This window comes from Marmota monax, unplaced genomic scaffold (genome assembly GCF_021218885.2).
Source record: "Marmota monax isolate L192 unplaced genomic scaffold, Marmota_monax_Labrador192_F-V1.1 WCK01_AAM20220418_F8-fsc00015, whole genome shotgun sequence".
Classification (NCBI taxonomy): Eukaryota; Metazoa; Chordata; class Mammalia; order Rodentia; family Sciuridae; genus Marmota; species Marmota monax.
Genome location: NW_026692194.1, coordinates 16,789,040 through 16,810,746, shown reverse-complemented (window position 1 = coordinate 16,810,746; position 21,707 = coordinate 16,789,040). Strand labels below are relative to the sequence as shown.

Genomic DNA, 21,707 nt, shown 5'->3' with positions numbered 1-21,707 from the left:
TATGGTTCTTATTTTATTTTATTTAGTTTTTTGTTGTTGTTATTTGTTTTAGGCTCTTACATTTCAAACATTTGTACTGAAATACTTTCAGTTGGATGATGATATATCCTAGATTTGCTTCAAAATAATCCAGTTGAGGGGTACAGATGGAAAATTGGGGGGCTATAGATAAAACAGTTTTGACCTGTTAAATAATTGTTAGAACTGGGTGTTAGAGTCATGTGGATCCTCTTAACTTACCTATTTATTTTTCTGTGTGATTGACATGTACTGTGATTAAAATTAAGTGTAAGAGGAGCACTAAATTCCCAAACAGAACTGCCAACCCTCAGAAGTAAACCCACAAACATATGTGGAAAAGTCCGAAAGTTTTTGTCAAATGGTGAAAACGTTCACTACTGTACTAATAGCTTCTGTTGAAGCTATTGTTACCAGTTACACCACCCATAAACATAGCATTCTTGGGCACATTCTACATTTACTCCAGTGATTGACCTTATTTGACCAAAGAGAAAATATTAAAATCACATAAAACTACATAATTATTGATTGCTTAATAATATTTGTGTGATAAAAATTTTAACAGTCACTATCTCACGGATAATTAGGAATTGCATTCAATATTTTAAAGCCATATATATATATATATATATATATATATATATATAAAATCCACATTTGGTGAATTGCAAATAATTCCAGTTTGAATGCCAGAAAATGCAACAAGTTTCTGTAAAAGCTTTTGAGTGTAAGAGGCTTCCTTTTGACAGATTTCTTAAGTTATGGAATGCAGCCATCAGCAGTCTGTGGAAAAATGAAATGCTGCAAGTCTATTTTTATGCAGCTGGGATCAAGTTACTAAATGGATCAAAAGAAATAATTTCTTTGAAGAGGTGGCTGTTGACACCAGTGCCCTAAAAATAAGTGCAATTTTGTGGATACAAAAACTTGTTTATATCTCAGTGGAAGTAACTATAGATATATTTTCCATATATACACCCGCACTCAAGACATGTTGGATGCCATTCTGAATGTATTTTAGTATACTTCAGTTTAACATAACTGTTTTTAAGAGGATAACTGTTTGCTATCTCCTGAATAATTGACACATCTAAAGACAATTATTCCTATCAGGCTTAGTTTATTGGGTTAATAACTAAAAAAATGACCATCATTTACACAGTTGAATTCTTTCTTTGTGCCAAGTATCAGACAAATATTCTTGAATGTCATTTCATTTGATTTTAGACTGAATTTTTAGTTTAATAACCAACTATGTTACCATAATATTACAGAAGGTGAAGCTGATTTGGAAGAGTTTTAAGTGTAACTTGCCAAAGGTTACACAGCTAGTATGTCTCTGAAGTGAAATCTGAAAGCTAGATTTTTTTTGTTCCAAAGCTCTTAATCACTAAATTATATGCTACTTCTTTAGGTTAGACAATGTATCAGTTTAATCCAAAATATAGAAAAATATTAAGAAATAAAAAGTAACTCAAATCTCATTGTCTATGAACATCATCTTGCTTACTGAGAATATGGTAAATTGAAATATTATAGTAATAAACAAAGCACATAGAAGACTACAAAGCTCAAGTGCATGCAAAGGCCAGGATTGCTATGTAATAGTGGGATATAATTTTTTGTATCACTGTCAAAAGTCAAAGAACAAAAGAATTAAAAAAGAATACTGCAGGATGTAAGAGGAATGGTTGGTCTGAGAGTGCAAATAAAAACATTTTAAATATTTTGGGGAGGACCTGGGGAGGGCACTGTAGGATTGATCCAAGAGGATTCACTACTGAACTACATCCCCAGCTCTTTTTATTTTTGATTTTGAGATTGTCTCGCTAAGTTGCTTAGGGCCTTCCTGAGTTGCTGAGGCTGGCCTCAAATTGCAATTCATCTGTCTCAGCCCCCCAGGTTACTAGGATTATAATCATGCTCCACAAGCCCAGCTTAAATATTTTTTAAAGAAAACCGCTTCAGGCTCTGAGGTGAAAAATCTGAATCCTTCACAGGTAATAACAAACAAATAAACTAATAATCCTTTGAAATAGAATTAGTCCTAGTTCAAGAGGACAAAATATACTGAGTGAGTCTGACAACCAGGACCCCTGCTGTGTGAAGCACAGAAGGTTCTGGCTGTAGGGGGCTTCAACTTTCAAAGCCCTACTTGAGGAGCCGGGTGAGGGACAGTACAGAGGGGAGCGTATTTCATAAGATAACCCAAGTAACCCAAATCATCTTAAGTCACCACCTAAGGCATCACCTAATGAAATAAGGACCAAAAATCTAAAACCCATTTTAGTTTTTGTTGACAGTGATATGTTAGGAAAATTATACTATTCAATTCAATATTATATATATATATATATATTTATATATTATAAATATATAAATATTTAAAATATACTTTTATTTCTTAATGTTTTATATATATAAAACATTATACATAAAACATTAAGAAATAAAAGTATATCAAATCTCTTCGTAAATGAAAGTCATCTTGCTTATATCTCAATACATACATATACATATGATATGTGTGTGTGTGTGTGTGTGTGTGTGTGTATGAGGGGGATATAATGGTAATGATGGAAAAGATCAACATTTTAGTATTCCATACTAACTGAAGAAATTACACATACAAATTGATTTTAAAGTTTCTAAAAGACTTAGAAACAGCATAAAGAGTTACAAACAATACGAGAATATTTCCTACCATGTACATCTTCAGAGAGGAAATCAATTTTGATAAAAACAAAAACTTTGATTTAGGTTGTGAGCAAATTATTTGTCTCCATTTGTGTTCTGTTGGCAGTAACTCTTAAGACTTTGTTCTGCCAAAATTTGAAGCAGACTGGAAAAAAAAATATGAGAGGGAAGTTACAGCGATCCTCCCAAACACTAGCCCTATGGTGTATCTGAGCCACCCACATTCTGTTAGTAGTTTTATTTAAACAGTGGTGACGGGTAGGTCAAACGGGTTCTGATGCTGTGGTTTTCAGAAACTCTTGATAAAATTCCAAACAAAGGATATTTTCCTTTTGTTGCTCAGGAAGTTATGAACAGAGAGATTGTGTTCATAAAAATTCAATTAATTGAAAGTGATAAAAATAATGTAGACACCAGTGAAGAAAACATCTATAAAAAGACCAAGAGTAGACATACAGATAATTTTCTATGCGGCTGATCACATCATTAAGCAGAATTTTCTTCCCTTGCCATGTAGAGAGTCAGAACTAGAATTTAGAATCCTAAGTTTTTTAGACTCGAAAGAATCCTTGAAGGTGAACTAACAGTTATTCTAATCTCTAGAACTTGTAGGTACAGTGAAGTCTAGAAAGAGGACCTCATTCTTTAGTGTCCCTCAACAAGTCACATAACTTTTCTGGGCTTCAGTCTCACATCCTTAAAATGGAAAGTTGAAACTAATTGATTGCCAAAAGTACTATGCTGCTCAACACTTAGGTGGTTTCCTAATCTGTCAAAAGAGAGAATGAGTTCCTGGCAAACATTAACCTGAAATCTCACTTGCCCCTTCGTCTTCCTAGTCCAATGTGTGTTCTGCCAACTGCTCAGACAATTCACCGTCTCTACATGCTCATGAAATGCGTGTGAATATACCACAAGGCAAGGGAATGGGAGAAAAGAAGTTAGGGAGGAGGGGAAGTGGAGGGAAGGAGGGAGAGGTCACACACATTTTTGAGGGCAAATTTGTGAAGAAAGAATCAAGTGGTTGAATCCAAATATCTGTGTCAATTCCAGACCAAGGCAATAAAGAAGTGGGAAGGAGGGGACCACAGCTCTGTGAGGTGTCATTTCTCCATAGAGGAAAGGGAAGAGTCAGCAGGAAGCTAGAGGGTTTTATTTGTTTGTTTGTTTTGTTTTTAATTGTTTAAGTTCACTGATAATATAATTCAGCCCCTCTGACTCTAGGCAAAACTCAACTTTGAAAACTTAGCCACGAAGAAGAAGAGAATTATGCAATGTAGATTACTTAGCACAAGGTAAGCTAGATCAGCCATGCTACCTGAAAGAATTGAGACTGGGCCTAATAACTGGCCTTTCTTCTTCTGGGGTGATTCTCACAAGCATATATGTTTATTATCACAGGAACTCCATGAGAATTTGCTGTATGTAGATGCTGGTATTCATTTAATATGATGACTTGGGGCTATTGATAATATATAGACAGTAAGAGAGAGAAAAATACAGCAATAAATGTAGATGGTCCATTCCAAATTTTATAATCAAAATAAGCAGTTTACTCTGAAAAGTGATAGTAAGTTTTAAGTTCACGAAAGGAATTCAAGTGATATCAGAGCAGGTGATGTTAAGTGGAAAATCTTTCCTGATCCATCGTTGGACTAAGTTATATCCAGAAAAAGGAAACTTTCTTTACACACTGACGGCTTCCAGGACTCTTCTCTCACTTGTATAATTTAAAAATATTTTTGGAATAATTTGTTTAATATAAATACCCCCAGACTTTCCAGAGGGACTTTCCTTGGTCACTGGTATAGCGCCAGCATTTACCAGAAGGTTTGTCACGCAGCAGGCATTCAATACATGTTTGTTAAATGAAGAAATGCCCATGCTGCAGTGTGCTTGGAGAGAGGAGAGAAATGGGGGAAAAAATAAAGAGCAAAACAAAACATTCAATGGAAAAGAAAGAGAGAGAGGCATAATTCAGAGGAAGGGGATAAAAGAGATGAGCAGAGAGACCTGACTGTCAGGATGACATTCAGGATGACCCCGTGTTTCCTATGATGGGAGACCCAAGTCAAACCCCTGAGCAGTCAGCATATTCACGTACTTAGGCTTTCCTAACAATGCCTGGAGAGAAGGGTTAGAAACAGGAGGGTGGAAAATGAACGTTAGAGAGACTGGCAGGGAATAATAACAGCGAAGCAGACAAACTCTATTGTGTACAAGTCCACAGTCAAAGATTTTCTACCTCCCTGAGAATCCGTCTAGCTTGCAGGTAGAGTATTGACGGCTCGGCAGAGCATCACGGCCATAAAACAGACCACTGAGCCAGGCAATAAAAGAGAGAGGGAGAGAGAATAAGAGGTCTAATGTCTTGTTTATGTCCCCTTTATGGCATCTTTGAGATGCTCTGCAGTCCCACAGCTGGCTTTAGTTCATATGCTTTTCTGATTAAGGCAATACATACTAAAGCAATCTAATATTAATGTGCAATTTGGAAAAAATAGGGGGGGTGTGAAATAGGAGAAAACTTCACAAACAGGGTTACTAAACAATAACAAGATACAAGACTTGCATAATTCTTTTTTAAATACATGTTTATTATAAGTCCCTAAAACATTTATAACTCATTTTAAACACCCAATTCTACCATATTGTGTTTAGTGACACTAATCCTTGTTTATAGCCTAACCCTTTGAGAATAAGATTATGTTCCCAGTGAAGAGTAGTAACAAGTTTTATTATAACACTTCTGATCACAGATTTACAAAAACCTTAAATGAAAAATGAAAACGACTAGGATAATATCCAATGTGAAAAAAAGTGTATTTAAAATGAAGTGTAAAACTTGATGGATGAAATGTCTGCAAAAACACTTTCTAGAAAAAAAAAGTCAAGCTTTTCATTAGGAACTTAACTACTGTTTTTAATTTTAAAGACTGGTTTTATGCTTGTAATTCTAATACTGTGAAATTCAGACAGCCTAGAGAAGTCTGAGTACTTGATAAAAATTTACCGAAGGATTTAGTTCTTCACATTATTAGGAAAGGATTGCATATTTTTTCTTTTTTCCTCTAAGAGAGTCCACCTTAACTTTGCTAATAGTACTGAAAAGCATGTGACTATCTTAATTGTCATAAAGTCCTAAGGTTTGGGGGTAACCGTTTCACATAAGCAATTGCTATGGAAATGTTTTGGTATTATTGGCTCTAATCTTCAGATTTATATTGATAATCATGATGGAGTGGTTAAGTGAAAATTGGAAGACAGATATTTATATTCTGGTTCAGTCACTTTATTACCTGAGTCCCTATTTTCTCATCCATAAAGTGAGAAAACATATCCAGCCACCAGGGATTATGTGATGATTGAATAATGTGTCTTGTGCAAAGTAGTGGATAGCACAGTATCCAATACATAATGCACACTCAATAAATGGCAGCAATTTGTAACTATAATAAGTGATTGTTAGTATTAATAATAAAAGCCACCCATTATAGAAGAGTATTATTACCATCACAAAGCTTGATGTCTATCTCAATTCTAAGAAAGGCTATTTTCTACCTTCTCTCTTCTCTGAATTTCTACTTATGCTATATTATCATCACCAATAAATATTTCTTGTAAGCCTAATAAGCATAAGGTATTACATTAGGCCTTCTCGAGGATATAGCCAGAATCAATCATTCTCTCATGTTGGCCACTATCAGATACTTCCTCCATCACAGCTGAAACATTCTATATTGTGATGATTCAGTTGTACCTTATTTAACACACTGGGTAATATGCATCCAGCATATTGTCTGGAACATAAGGGATGCTTGGCCAACATGGAATGAACATCCTAACCTCAAAATGTTCAAGTTGAAGAAACATGATAAGCATATTCTAAAAATCTATAGAATCGGACAAAGTTTCACATACTTACAAGGAAAAATAATTGGGGAGCTGTTATAGTTAATGTAGAAGTGAAATAGTGTTCACGCATGATAGTGTTCTGGGTGGTTCCATCCTATGCAGGTTTATGAAGGAGGGAATGGTAGGAGAAAAGGGAGGAGAAAACTCTTGAAGAATAAATGCTCAAAGAGTAGCTGGGAGAAGAATGGGATCACCCACTGGGCTCAGGGCATGCCAGTTTTAGTTTTACAGGAAAAAAAAAAGAAAAGTAGAAATTGGAATTCATTAAGAGGTCTAAATGGGGCCCAAGATTTTAAACTGGAAGAAAATCAGCTTTTGGTTATGGAAAGGAGCTAGAATAATACAGAAGAGCATCCAAGAGAGTAATGCCCGTCAAGAGAAATCAACTCCGGATATTAATTTTAAATGTAAGGTGAAGGAGCCAAGTTTAACCTAATGATAGAACCACTCTCCATGGCTTTATTAACTAGAAAGTATGTTCCAGTGAAAATCAGCTGATGAGAAGGACTTTCCTTAGGAGAAGGTTTGAGTATTCTAAGGTTGGGAGCCATAGATGTGCCCTGAAGAAATGACTTAAGATGGGTCTTTAGTTGTGCAGGTTTCTAGGAATCCCAGAGAAGACTGTTATAGGTTAGGCAGAGAAGTTATTTAGTTTTATGAGCAACCAGCATCAGGTCTGAGGTTGATTGGAAAGAGGAGATTCTGAAAGGCACAGAATAGCCATGGAGTGGGAAAATGGGACAGCTTAGACTCTGAGGAGGCAACCCAGGGAGTCAATTCACTGTCTTATAACAGAGGGAAGCTGGGATTTATCTGAGAATGAAATCTAAGATTGGTCTTGTTTTAGGCACAGAGTAGCTCAATCTCTGACCAGATCTAAGAGAACTGGCTCAAGGAGGTGATATGAAAGCCCTTATAATTTTACTTGTATTTCAATGAAGATCTAGAACCCTTATCACTAAAGTACACAAATGACTGGTACAAAGTAGGCAGTCCAATTTTTTTTTTTTTGTAAATTAACTTGTTGTTACTCTTTTAATCCATCCCTCATTGTATTGGTTTTTCCATTGATTCAGTCAACATTTATCATTATATTTTAATTTTAAAATAGGAGTAGCTTTCTCATGATATTGGGGTGACAGGTGAGAAATCACAAATGTCAGTTTTGACAATTTTTGAAGATTGATCAGGGTGTTATATTATCAGTTAGCATGGCACATGAGAGGGGAAATTTATACCAGTGCATACTAGAAATACGAAAAGCCTGCCATTCTTCAAATGGAAATAAGGAAGAAATTTTTTCAGGGGTATCAGCACTAATTTTTCTTGAGCATACAGCATGCCACATATGAAAGAGCCAATGGCCAAGAACCTTTCCCTGGGCTGGCATCTTGTCTCCCTAGGTGGTGATTTATCATGAAAGTCAACATGGAAGGAAGAGGCCACCTACATAGGCAGCTGTCTGCAGTTCCCCATGGGAAGACCAGTTCTGATCCAAGTCAGGATGAAAAGCTGCTAGGGAGTGGAAGGACAGACCCATTGTGGAAGTTCGATGTCTCTGGGTCATTTTTTCTAATGGAAAGTCTTGGCTTTTATTGGCCTTATGCCAAAGGCCACACCAACTCAGAAATAACCTTCCCATAGGAAGCTTTCTTGAGTTGTCTCTGGCTCATCATAATTTTTTTCTTCATTTGGATGCTTCTAGCACTTACCCCGACTGTTGAACTTATTCATTTGCATTTCCTTCTTTCCTTTAGAATTGTTCCCATTGTCATACACATTCTTAGTCATAAGCAAACTGTTGGCAGGTGATACTCATTTTCCTTTGTGTTTGACCCTTTCAAGTTCAATCAGGTTGTTAAATGAATGAATATAAATTGGGATTTGACTAAAATGTTGAATCTTAAATCAGGTCTTTTTAGTACATTACTCTGAGGATTTCAGAAGAGTATGACCAGGACAGAATGTGATCTGGCCAGATGACTCAGAGTGGAACTCTCTTAGGAGACACTCAGGGGGGCACTATGCCTGTTTCTCATTCAGATTCAGCACACCACCAGCTAACACAAGGTGAATAACAGCAGAAGCAAGAATGAAAAAAGACAACACTGATAATAGGAACTCTCCATGATATCTGAGATTTCCTAGGCTCAAGACAAATGAGATCTTAAGTATTCTTTTCAATTGTGCATTGGCCACACTTCCCACAATACCGCTCTTTCCCTTTCTCAGAGGGAATGAACCTGACCCCATCTCCCCCCTCCCCCCAAAACACATGACTAAGTAATGGGAAGAAAATGGGCTCTGGTACTCCCTGAACATAATCTACCCTACACATTAGACCAATGTTTTACAGTGCTTCTTCCCTTGACTGTAAACTCAGAACTCAGAAGTCTTGAGCAGAATGATCTCATCTGTTCCCCCCCACCCACCCCCAGTAGCCCCTTTTGCTGATTTCAGCTCATCAGATCTCCTCCTGAGAGGGGGAGATTTTTGCATCACTGGGGAACATACTACAAAACAGGCTGGGAAATAGAAGTTTGTGACAGTTTTGCTGCAAACACTCATTCAACTTGAGGCCCCGTCTACATGTTGTACTTGCCTAGACAACTGACCATTGCCAGATTTTAAAGATAAGGGAGGGAGAGGGAACCTCTCTCCATCCAACTTTTACTCACGCCAAGAAATAAATAGATTAGCATTATTCTTGGCTAGTTCTGCCTTTTGCCTCAGAGTATGGATTTACCTAAGTGAGGTAAAGCTTGAAAACAAAATTAGCTAGTGAATATTTTCCTACCTATTGACACATAGTAAAATTATGCTGGTTTTAAAAAACAACACATCCTACTGGGGAATGATATTGACCAAATTATATTGTTATACTCAGTGCGTATACAAAAAAAGTAATAATGAATTCCATCATTATGAACAACGATAACTGCAACAATTAAAAATGCAAAAAAAAAGAAATGCATCCTCTTCATAATGCATTGTTAGAGCCCAGTTTTCTACTGAATTCTTCAGGTTGCTAGATCCTCTATCTGTTACAGAAAAAGTCCAACTTCACCCCAGACTTGCAAACTCCACTTATGGTGGCTAATGTTTTATTTAATTCCATAACTTTCACACCCTTGTCCTCCTCCACTTCTCCTCTTCTTTTTGTTTGATGCTTTCTTGTAAAATTATTATTACTACTTTTAGAGCCACTCCGTCTCGCATCTCTGTCTCCTCCACCTACACACATGGGTCTGTTCCCTGTGACTCCCCCAGGCCCATCCCAGCTGCTTCTTAGGATCCTTTACCCACTCAGCTCTTGGCAACTTCTGTGCCACTGTCCCTTAATATTGGAACAGCCTTCTTTCTGATCAATGTGTTTTGAGCTACCTCGGAACATCAGAAAGAAAATTCCTTGGAATCCATCTGTTTAGAGAATCCGTCTACGTTCAACGATCACTCTCCCAACACTTTAAAATGTTGCCAGTGTGAGGCTCAACATTGTTCAAGGACCCTTCTGTTAAAGGCTTGCTCTCCAGGGTGGTGCTACAGGAAGGAGGTGAAACCTTTAAGAGGTGGGGCCTAGTGGGATGTCCTGAGGTTCTGGGAGTACCAGAACCTATTTGCTTCCCATTCTTAATCTACTTTTGTTGTTGTTGTTGGTGGTGGTATTTTCTTTTCTTTTTTTTTTTTGGGGGGGGGTGTGGGGACAGAAGATCAGATTTATTCCCTCTGAGAGAGAAAAAGAACAGAATAATGGGAGGTGTGGCCCATGCACAAGTGAAATAAATTCTTAAAAATCATATCTGTTTTGAGCCTAGGAAATCTCAGATCATTTGGTGACTTTCGTTCAATAGAAGCAGCGATTCCCTTTTAAATTCTTGCTTCTGCTGTTACTCTCTTTGGGAGCATGCCCTTACTAAAGGGATTATTGGACCCCAGCTTCTTCCTCTTTCTCTCTCTTTTTTTTTTTCATCTGTGAGGTGCAAGGCTCTCCCCACCATTGTCATTAGGTACCCCCATCAGAAGCCCAAAGCAATAGGTCTTCCCAATCTTGACCTCAAAATGACAAAACTGTGAGCCAAATTAAACCTTTTCTCTTATATATGCTCATTATCTCAAGTATTTTATTATAGTAGCAGAATCGAATGCAAATGTAAATTTGTTTTTATACATGAATTAGCAAACATTTCAGAATTTTTCAGAGGTTACTACAAATATCCCCAAGGTGCACTCAGAATAAAACCTTTAATTTTTCCCCTTTTATAAATGAAAATTTTAAAAGGCTGAACCTCAAGAAATGAATCTCCATTACAGTCTGTGTATCAATGCAGGAGTGTAGCAACATTTATATTGCTTTGGGCAGTTTAGAGTCTAGACACTGTTCTTGCACAGTTAACAATTTACTTTCCTCCTATAATATTATAGTATCATGTTAGAGCCTAATAAATCAAATATTCTGTAGACCACAGCATAGTTAACTTACTCCAATGACTTCCTTAATTCAGTACTGCTAGAAAGCATTTGAAAGCAGCAAATCCCAGAAGTCTTAATGACTTGTACATTATGCTGATGAAACTCAAGTATTCAAGCTACCTGGGAATGTTAGTAGCATGTGGCTTACACCTCAAACCAGCACTGTCAGTGGGTACAGCAGGAGTGGCAGCAGGCCATTTTCCTTTCTTCTTCACAGCTACACATGACCACCACTGTGATTTCTACCACAGTGGATTTTCTTTCTAGGAAGCTTTCCAAGGTGTCTCTCACACTGCGTAAGAGTTGCCTTTAACCCCATGCCTCACTTAGAACACTGATAACACACATTGTCGTATATTTCCCATGCTGTTCCACAATGTCTCTTACATGTGTAAAATGACCTCAAAATTTAAAAAATTAGTCTCAACAAGAATCCAATTCAGAAATTTCCTGATAATAAAAGTATTTATTATGAAAAAGTTGTAAACAAAACTTTCTCATTATATATTAAGGTGATATATCAAAATATAATTATGGTTATGTTTCATCACTGAAATAAATATATATACATATCCATTTATAGATTTATAAATATCTATACAGTAGTCCCTCCCTTATCCACTGTAACCTCAGTACCAGATCTAGAATTTAATGTGTTTTTCATCTTAACTAAGTACTTACCATACTCTGTGGCCAAATTAGCACAAATTTCTTTTTCCTTCTTCACAGTTTCATGAATAGAAGATTCATTTTCACTGTAGATCTTAGCAACCTCAGCACACTATTTTTTTTTCCTTTATTAAGTTCAGAATTATTACTTTTCACTTAAAGGAACTACTTCACTGCTTTCTCTTCAACACACCCGAATTATCAACATCATTACTCTTGTGCTTTAGGGATATTATTAAGTAAAATAGGGTTACTAGAATACAAACACTGCAAATACTACCACAGTCAACCTGATAACCAAGAATTCTGTTTTTGTTATATGTTGTATTAAGCATATATAGCATGGAAATGTTGGGCAAAGGGATAAATCCTATTCTAGATAGGTTGAGCTAGAGGACTGAAGACTTTATCTTGCCACTTAGAATGATGTTTTATTTAAAGCTTACAAGATATTTATTTCTAGAATTTTCCAGTTAATATTTTTGGACCATGATTGACTGTGGAGAACTGAAACCACAGAAAATGAGACTGTGGATACAGAGGGGAGTATACACATACACACACACACACATATGTATGTAACACACACACATATATATATGTATGTAACTATAGATAGATTTCTATACAAAATCTGAACTTTCCAATTTTTATTTAATCATGATATAATATTTAGATAACAAAAATATTGTTTTAAAAATTCCTCATAATTCAACTGCTTTTTTTTAAATTAAAGAAAGCATCTAGAATTGCTCATTGTTAGCAAAGAATCTTTTGACAGAGACAAAGTAAAAAAAAAATTCTGCACTGAAGATCTTAAAGATAAAATCTATAAATCTATAAGTGCAAAACAATCACAAGAGGTGGCTGCCAAAAAAGTGATGGTTCTGAAGAGGTTGTTTCAGTTAATGAATCTTAAAGCAGAAGGAGTTGAGAGCGCTCTCTCTCCCTCCCTCTCATTTTTTAATCCACCAAGGATGAAACAGCACAAATCACAGTTCGATTATAGGTATTAATAAGATTAGCATAGGCAGATATGTCCAATAGTCAAAGAGTCCCTAAACTGAGGTGTTCAAGAGGCAGCGAAAATTGGCAGGAGCCACCGATAGGAGCCCATACGCGGTTCTTATTCTCTATTACAATTTCAACTACTTATGATTCTAAATCCCAGTAAAAATAGGAATAATAATTCCTGTTTCCTGCTGAATCAGAAATATTCTCCCATGATAGGACAGGAGCTGTAGAAGAATACTGAGCTAAGAAGAAAAAATACTAGATTCTAGTCGTAGCCTCGAGCAGGGTACTTAGCCTGCCGTTGAACTCCAGTTTCTTCATCTAGTTCTATTTAGTGGTATGTGGCCAAGGGCTGCACAAGAAAACGGATGTTTTATGTGAACCATTATATATATTACTCTCACAATAGTACACTAAATCTGTCATTATCTTTAATTTATAGTTGACTAAACTGAGGCTCAGTGATCTCACAGATTATACTTAAAGTTCTTTCTAGAGGGGACAACTAACAGCCACTTCAAGTTGCCACTACAACCAGACAGGGTCTAATTCATCCCAAGGTTCCTCACGTTTTCCATTAATACTTGTTTATTGATGAATATTCAGCTTGCCCAGCATATTCAATAAGTAAAACAATAGATATTCACCTAGGAATAGAAAGGAGACAGTACAGGGATGGAGAATTTTTTATTCAGAGCTGAAGCAATCTACCTGACCCTTTTTTTTTTTAATGTATTGGGGATTAAACCCAAGGGTGATTTACCACTAAGCTATATCCCTAGTCCTTTTCATTTGTTATTAAGACAAGTTCTGCATAAATTGCCCGGGCTGGCCTCAAACTTGCAATCCTCCTGCCTCTGCCTCCAAAGTCATGGATTATAGGATTCCCCCACCTCACTTGGTTGGCTTGACAGTCTTCACATATTTTAAAATATACCCCATTTGTAATAATTATAATGGATTTCAAGGGGAAAAATAACTTGATAAGAGATAATAAAATGATCTTATCTGAAAAAAAATCCATTTCTAATTAATTGGTACCAACTGAATTTTTTTTTCTCTCACTAGAACACTGTTCTGGGTGCCCTCAGGCTCTGACCACTTAAAAGGAGGGTGAACAGACCTAACAGCAGTCACTTTCATATTGTCTCCTTAACAACATAGGAACATGCTGTCCTTTAAAAATATATAATTTTTTTAACCTTTGCATTTTGTATTTACTCAAACCTAAATAGAGAACTTCTGCTAAGGTAGTAGAAATGAATGCCAAGTTCAGCTCAATTCAGTTAGTTGTGCTAAAGGCTAAAATTACAGGAACAGCATGAAGAAATAATTGACAGCTGAAGTGCATGGTCCTACGAAGCCTCTCTTCAGGGAATCTGTGATTGCTCTTAATGGCATTTTTAAAAAAAATGGTCCTGTTAATTTTTAAGATATTTTTAAACACTCGATTTCTTTTAAAACAATCAGCACCATTATGAACTCCCAGGAGGCTCTGAATTAAGAAATGAATACCTGTGTTTCATAGCGCTTTACAAAATACTCTGTGTGGACAACAAATATCAGATCCACTAGGGTCCCAAGTAACACAACCCAAGTCCTAAAAATGTAGGACTTAAAGATGATTAAATAATTAATCACAATTAAATTCCTCAATTGATCTTAATGGAGCTAAACACAAGAAACACAAGAGGAGTCCATGGTTTTCTCATGCACTTTCAGTCTTTTGTTGCTTTACTCTTTCACAGATTAAAGGTGAATCATTTTATACAAGAATCAACCATGATAAAGGAAAGATAATTTTTTTTTTTGGGGGGGGGGCATATGTTATTATCATTTGAATGTATACCCCAAGTTCATTTGTTTAAAATTTAATCATCAATATCACAGACATGCTCGCACATGTCCACTTGTGCTGTCTTGCCTTTCTGCCTTCCACCATGGGATGACACAGCATGAAGACCCTCACCAGAGTCCAGCACCTTGATATTGGACTTCCCAGCCTCTAGAACTGTGAGGAATAAATTTCTCTTCTTTATAAATTATCCATTATCAGTTATTCTGTTAGAGCTACACAAAACAGACTAAGACAATGTGATTTTCAACCAGATCATTCACAACCTAGAGAAATAAAATAGAATGATTATGAATAAAAAATGTACTAGAATTACATTTCAGTTGCACAAAACTGTTATTGATCTACTCATAAGGTAAATATAATGTATCTATATTTGTAATTACTTATAGTCACCAATAAACATGACCCTATTCTTCATCTCTTTGGTGACCTTCTGGAGATCATCATTGTATAGAGGACCTGCCTCAGCTCTGCCAATGCTTAGAACCTAAGGCATATGTAGTTGCTCTTTCATAGACACTTGGAACACTTACAAATGCTGTACTTTATCTTTATTGCACTATATACAAATGAGAGTTTGGCTCTTTTGCATCCTGATAGTGAAAACATCTTCCAGAAATGCTCCCCATCAGAGAGTTGGCAGCAACTCTGAAATCTGGCTCCTCACAGAAGGACATTCTCTAAGGAGTGCTGTTGCTTTGGAATTGTAATTTTATGATCCTCAATTCCATTCTATTATATTGAAATTTAGGATTTTTGTTAAAACTGATCCTGATAGTCCAGGAATTGCAGGACATTCTGGCCTTATCATTTTCCAAAAATACCTTTCAACCATTCTTTTATTCTTCCACTTATTTGACCTTTTATTTGGGGGGAGGGGCGTAAACTAAGGACTGAATTCTGGGGCACTCAACCACTAAGCCACATCCCCAACCCTATGTTGTATTTTATTTAGAGACAGGGTCTCACTGAGTTGCTTAGCACCTCACAGTTGCTGAGGATGGCTTTGAACTCGAAATCCTCCTGCCACAGCCTCCTGAGCCATTGGGATCAGAGACGTGCACCACCACATTGGGCTTAAGATATATACTTAATATGTCAGTGTTGGGTCATATATTATTGATACCAGGACACTTAATTTTACTGACTATGATTATAAGCAGTTAATTTTACTTGCATTTTTTTATTGAATGTCTTTAACTTAGTAAAGTTTTCCTGATAGACTTGATGATCACCAGAACAAAAACAACAACATCAAAACCTGGTTGTTAGTTTTGAGATATTTGGAGCCTGGCTACTTTTGTGGATATTACATTAAACGAAAACAAAACAAAACAAAAACACACCCTCAGGGCTTTGAGAGTATGCTTATAAGCAGCACAGTATGTGGTCAACCTAATAAGGAAGACATAATCCAAGTCAGTTATTTGGTATACCAAGGCAAAAAAAAACAAGGACTATAGAAGTTTTGAATGAGTTGACCTGATAATATACAGACAGGTATAGGCATGTGCTTGAATAGACACACATCTGTTATCAGTGCTCTTTGCTAATTATATTCCAGAAAATATGGAATTAAATATAAACACTTTGAGTCCAATAACAAATGTTACATGGATATATTTTGAGAGAGCACGTTCTTAGCTAAGGTCTATATTAGACCTTACAATCATAATCAGTAAAATTAACTGCTTATAATCATAGTCAGTAAAATTAAGTGTCCTGGTATCAATAATATAAGACCCAACACTGACATATTAAGTATATATCTTGAATACACCCAAATGTACAAATTTGTAATACTGGCTCTTTCTCTTCCCTTTCTTTCCTTTCTTCCGAATTATTTCCAATTTGCTAAAAATCTCAGATAAAAGGGTATCTTCCCAGAGCTTCTTTGAGTCCCCAAAGAAGATCAGATTTCCTAGTAATTCCCTTCACTGTATTTGAAACATCTCCCACAGTTTCAAAGTAAGCCACTAACTCATTGCCAGTGTTCATCCTCTATATTTAATTTCATTTAGCAAGAGATTGTCTGCTTTCTTTGCCAGTGCATACAGGAGATTAGGAGCTGGAATTTAGTAGATGCTTCATTTGTTTTCTTGAGAAGATTGTTGAGTTAACCCAAACTCCAGGAGAGAACCTCATATTCAAATGGAACTTTCAATACAACATTGCGAATCATACATGATAATGTGATGGTATCAGATTTCTTTTTAAGAAAAGGCTAACATTGAAATTTCAAATTGTTAATGTCACACCAAGCAGAGCGGTAAAAGCCTATAATCCCAGTGGCTCAGGAGCCTGAGGCAGGAGAATTGCAAATTTAAAACCAGTCTCACAATTTAGCAAGGCCCTCAGCAATTTAGCAAGATCCTGTCTCAAAATAAAAGATAAAAAGTGCTTGGGATGTGGGTCAGTAGTTAAGTGCCTTTGGGTTCAATCTCTGGTACCCCCCTCCTCAAAAAAATGTTATGTCATGCTCATGCTTAGAATCATTTATATCAAGTTAGTCAGTTGAATCTCTACCCTTTGCCAATTTCTTTGTTCTTAAATAGTAGCATTAGACTGTTTAGGATATCAAATTATATTGTAACTGTGTCCTTTCCATAAAAAATGGTAAAATCAAGACAGAGTTAAGAAACATGGTTTTTCTTCTATTTATTATACAAATACCAGTAAGTTAGTACATCATGGGTTTGGCTAATTAAAAGGATTTCACCTAGAGGATAATGGGATATTTGGAAAATATGAGAAATCTTCATAAGATAAATACATTCTCCTATCCCTTACTTCTATTTTTTGTTTAATTCCATTAGTTAAAAAAAAACACATTTCTTTTGTACATTTGGCTTTTAACTTTTAACATCTATTCAATAACCCAAAATTTAAGACAATACCTCTTTGTGAATTTTAGAAACATTTTCACTTATTCCTGAAAGTGACTGGTTTTCACAGGCTGGTATGTACCACAATGATTTAATAATTATTCAATGCTTATTGTATTAGTAATATAAAAGTAGGTGACAGAATCCATATAAGTCGTCTTAGTGTTTGATAATGTGCAAGACCAGGAATGTTAAGAATAAGCCATTTCATTAGAGTTGATGCTATTCACTTTAATACGCTCTGGACTCATTTCCTTGGGCTTTGGGAACCTGTCAACTTTTACTTCCAGAAAACTTTGTTTAATTTGGGGCCTCCCAGTATAGCTCAGACTCCTGGGACAGCAGAATTAAAAGATCTTGGAGGTGGGGCAGAGTGGTAAATACCCAGGAAGTTGACTTAGATCTGTTAAAGAGGTTCGCAAGTTTGCAGAAAGAAAAGAGCAAGAGGAGTTAACAGAAAGATAAAAGTAAATAAGACTGAGATAAAGTTCTGGAAATGTAAAAACAGGTCCCTAGGTTGACTGAATATTAATAGGGAATGGGAAGGCGAGATGAACCACAGCAAAGCCTGTGGGTCCAAATGCTATTGGAATAAGAAAACTGTAATTTAGTAAATTTGATTATAACTAATCCTAATTATATTGCTTTAAAAACAGTCCACTTTACTTGGGAAGAGAATACTTGTGATTCAAAGTTTATTTTCTTTAAACTAACAGCAACACTGTTTAAATATACTTATGAGCAATCCTATCATTTATTTGAAAAATGTAATGCATGACATTAAAGATTTAGGAACACTGGGACAAAGTTGGTCTGTGTCAAGAATGAAACCTTCTGGCAAGGGTTCCTATTCTAGTTTATTTAAGTTCCAAGGTACTAATAACACAGGCTGGCTTTTAGCAAATGGATCAATGAGTCTTAATCCCAGATCTGAGACTCTCTGTTGGTTACTAAGCTTCTAATTTACAGAGAAGAATGAGAATTAAAATGGTCAGGCAGCAAAGAATGGCTTAGGGAGGAAAGAGAAACAATTGAAAGTATTTTCCTTGATTATGCCTTCTCTTTTTTCTGTTTACATGCAGTTTCTGCACAATTCAGAAAGGGATATGCAGAGGGAATACATTGTTTAATAATATATTCTTCTGATAATAAAAAAAATCTTATGAGCAATTGACTTCTTTGCACTTGTAAACATCTCTGCAGATTAATTTTTGCTGCTACTTAATGAGGCAAATTATGAAATTTACTTATCAATTTATCAAAGTTGTCATCTATGATAATCTTTGAGGTGTCTCTTTCCTGAATTGTTTCCTGTTCATCACTTATAGTGCCACTCATGCAGTTCTAAAATGACTTGATCACAAGATTTATGCAATAAATGATCAAATCGAACCCTCCTAATAATACTAAAAACTAGCAAAAAAGACCCTAGAAAAGAAATCAAACTGCAAGGAACCTTTCAAATAAGCATTTTATGTGGTTGTTTTACTTTCTATCTCATTTCTATATCTAGACCCATCATTATTATTCAGCTGAACAAAGGGCTGAGTTCTGAGTATTTACAGAATATTATTGCACAATGCATTTCACTGTACTTATTTTTTGACAGTCCTGACTCTAGAAAATTAGTAGATGATAGGATCATGGAAGAGGAAGGAAATGATAATGTATTTAAATCATGAGAAGGTAAGTTAGATTGTAGTAGGTAGTGCAAGAAAGAAAAGAGCAAGAGGAGATATACACAACAGTAGAGTATATTTTGACATATTATACATACATGGAGTATCACTTATTCTAATTAGGATCCCATTCTTGTGGTTGTACATGCTGTGGAGTTTCACTGTGGTGTATTCATATATGAACATAGGAAAGTAATGCCCAATTCTTTCTACTATCTTTCCTCTTTGCATCCTTGCTCCCTTCCCTTCATTCCCTTTTGTTTAATCCACTGAACTTCTATTAAAACTGATATCTAAATAATTTATATTATAAATCAGTACCAATGTGGGGGATCAACTGTCAAACTAGAATAATTTGAACAGTAAGGGGAAAAAAGGAAAACTGAGACAAAGCCATGGAGGAGAGAGAGAATTAATGGCAAGAATCATATTCTTTATATCACTCATAGCTGATGCTTGATAAACACATGTTCTATACAGGAATAAGCCTGTTAAAAACAAACAAAAAAGAAGCAGAGAAGAGTTTTCAGACAGGCAGCCTCTGAGCTGGATCAGGTCTGAAAACTGGGTGCTTTGGCCAAAGCAGTGTATTAAAAGCAAAAATGAATAATGTTAAAAAAATCAATAGATTTTACTTAAAAGTCTGCATTTCTTTAAAAGTTAGAAGACATGACAACATCCCTGGGATAGAAGAAAATGGCTAGAACTTTGATAGATAAATTCCAGACCACAAAGAAACCCCAAACATTTTCAAAGCAACAGGTGCTTTCCAAGAAAAACTTTTTTTTTTTTTTTTTGGTCTGGAGAGTATTATTGTCTAGTACTTATAACTTAAAAGCTCTTTCTCTACAAAAATAAAGTATGTGCATATCTGATAAATAAAGTCTTTGAAAGACTTTATTTCATTAGTTTTCAAAACTCTGCACATAACTTCTATTTTCTTATTTTACTGCCACTTGTTCTCAGAATTGAGTAGCCTTTTAGATAAAGTCACATTTCCAATGATACCTGGTCTATTTAGTCATTTAATTTATGTGCCTCCTAGAAGGTGAACTTAATGATGCTTCAGTTATAATTTCAATGAAATAGTCTAGGGAGAAGGAATAAAAGACAATGTGTGGGTCTCAAAGCAGGAAAACAGGAATTTGTCTGTTAATTTAAAGAAGTGAATATATCTTAGCTGTTGAACACATGTAAAGAATTTATGGAAAATGAGAAAGATGGATAAAATTAGACTACTTGAAAGTGAATGTTTTCTCTTTTGAGACTGTGAAAATTTGAGATAAATAACATTGTTCTTTGCTTTTATCATAGCAACTACATTTTTTTCCTTTTTTTTTCCTCTAAGGTTTTTGCTACGTGGAGGTGTTCCTTTCACAGATTTGAAAAATAGGCTCAATCTACTATTTCTTCATGGTTTTATTGCTCCATGAGAATCTGGCAAAATTTCTGCTCACTTGCTGCTGACACATACAAGTCCCAGAGAAAGAAGAAAATAATGGGGAGAATTAAACTAGACAAATCAGAGACGGCAAATGAACCAGAGACTCTTTCAGACCAACAGGTGTCATCTCCAGAGATTAGCTATCTTGTTGTCTGCAAGTTGTCATTTACTCTGTTTTGTAATTGAGGACTATTTCTCTACCACTATCAAGTATTTGACACAATAGTTCATTCTCTGTTTGAAACCCTTTATTTCCTCAGCCTCCAGCATGTCACACACAAGTTAAATTTTTCCCATTTTGTTGACCATTTATTCTCAGATTCCTTTGCTAGATTCTGCTTTTCTGGTGACCCCCACATATTGGAGTCCTCAGTTTCTCCTGCCTCTAAATCCCACTTGCGGGCAATTTCACCTGTCCTCCTACTTCAATCAACAATGTTAAGTTTCTATCTCCTGTCTGTATTCTCTATGGAAATCCTGGCTCTTCTATCCCCCTGTCTACATGACTTCTCTCCTTTGAGACCTACTTTGCGTGTCAAAGCCAGACTTCTCACTTTCTATCTCAAAACTAAAGCCTAAAATAAAAAAAAACATCCGCCTCCCCACTTACTAAGTAAAAAGGCTCTTGATTTTCTCTTCTGAGTCTTGGCTTTCTTAAGTGCCAACAAACTGGAAAGGTCAGAGTTAAAGAATACACTTAACCCTGCTTTATTTCATTCTGCACATCTAACCTGTTCACTAGTGCTGTCTGCTGTGCCTCTGAAATGAATCCAGAATTTAACCATTTCTTACCTTAAACTACATACCACCTATATCTCTTGTGTAGATGCCTCTAAAGCAGCATTCTCCTGGGTTTGCTGTTTCCCACTCTTGCTTATCTAAGTTCTAATTGTCTACACTGAATTCACACTTATCTTTTAAAAAGTGCCCATCATTCACATGATCAAAAGCTATCAATGGCTTCCCATTACACTTAGGATAAAACGAAAATCTCTTTCAATGACCTGAACTCTATGAGAAGGTATCTGGCCCCTCTCTTCCTGGCTGCCCATCAC

At 35.9% G+C, this 21,707-nt stretch overlaps 1 protein-coding gene across 28 annotated transcripts in view; it reads right to left on the bottom strand.

Annotated features, from left to right (window-relative positions):
- Positions 1-21,707, bottom strand: part of Nrxn1 (neurexin 1) — a 1,098,127-nt gene that overhangs the window by 435,254 nt on the left and 641,166 nt on the right. The gene's annotated exons all lie outside the window — the stretch shown is intronic.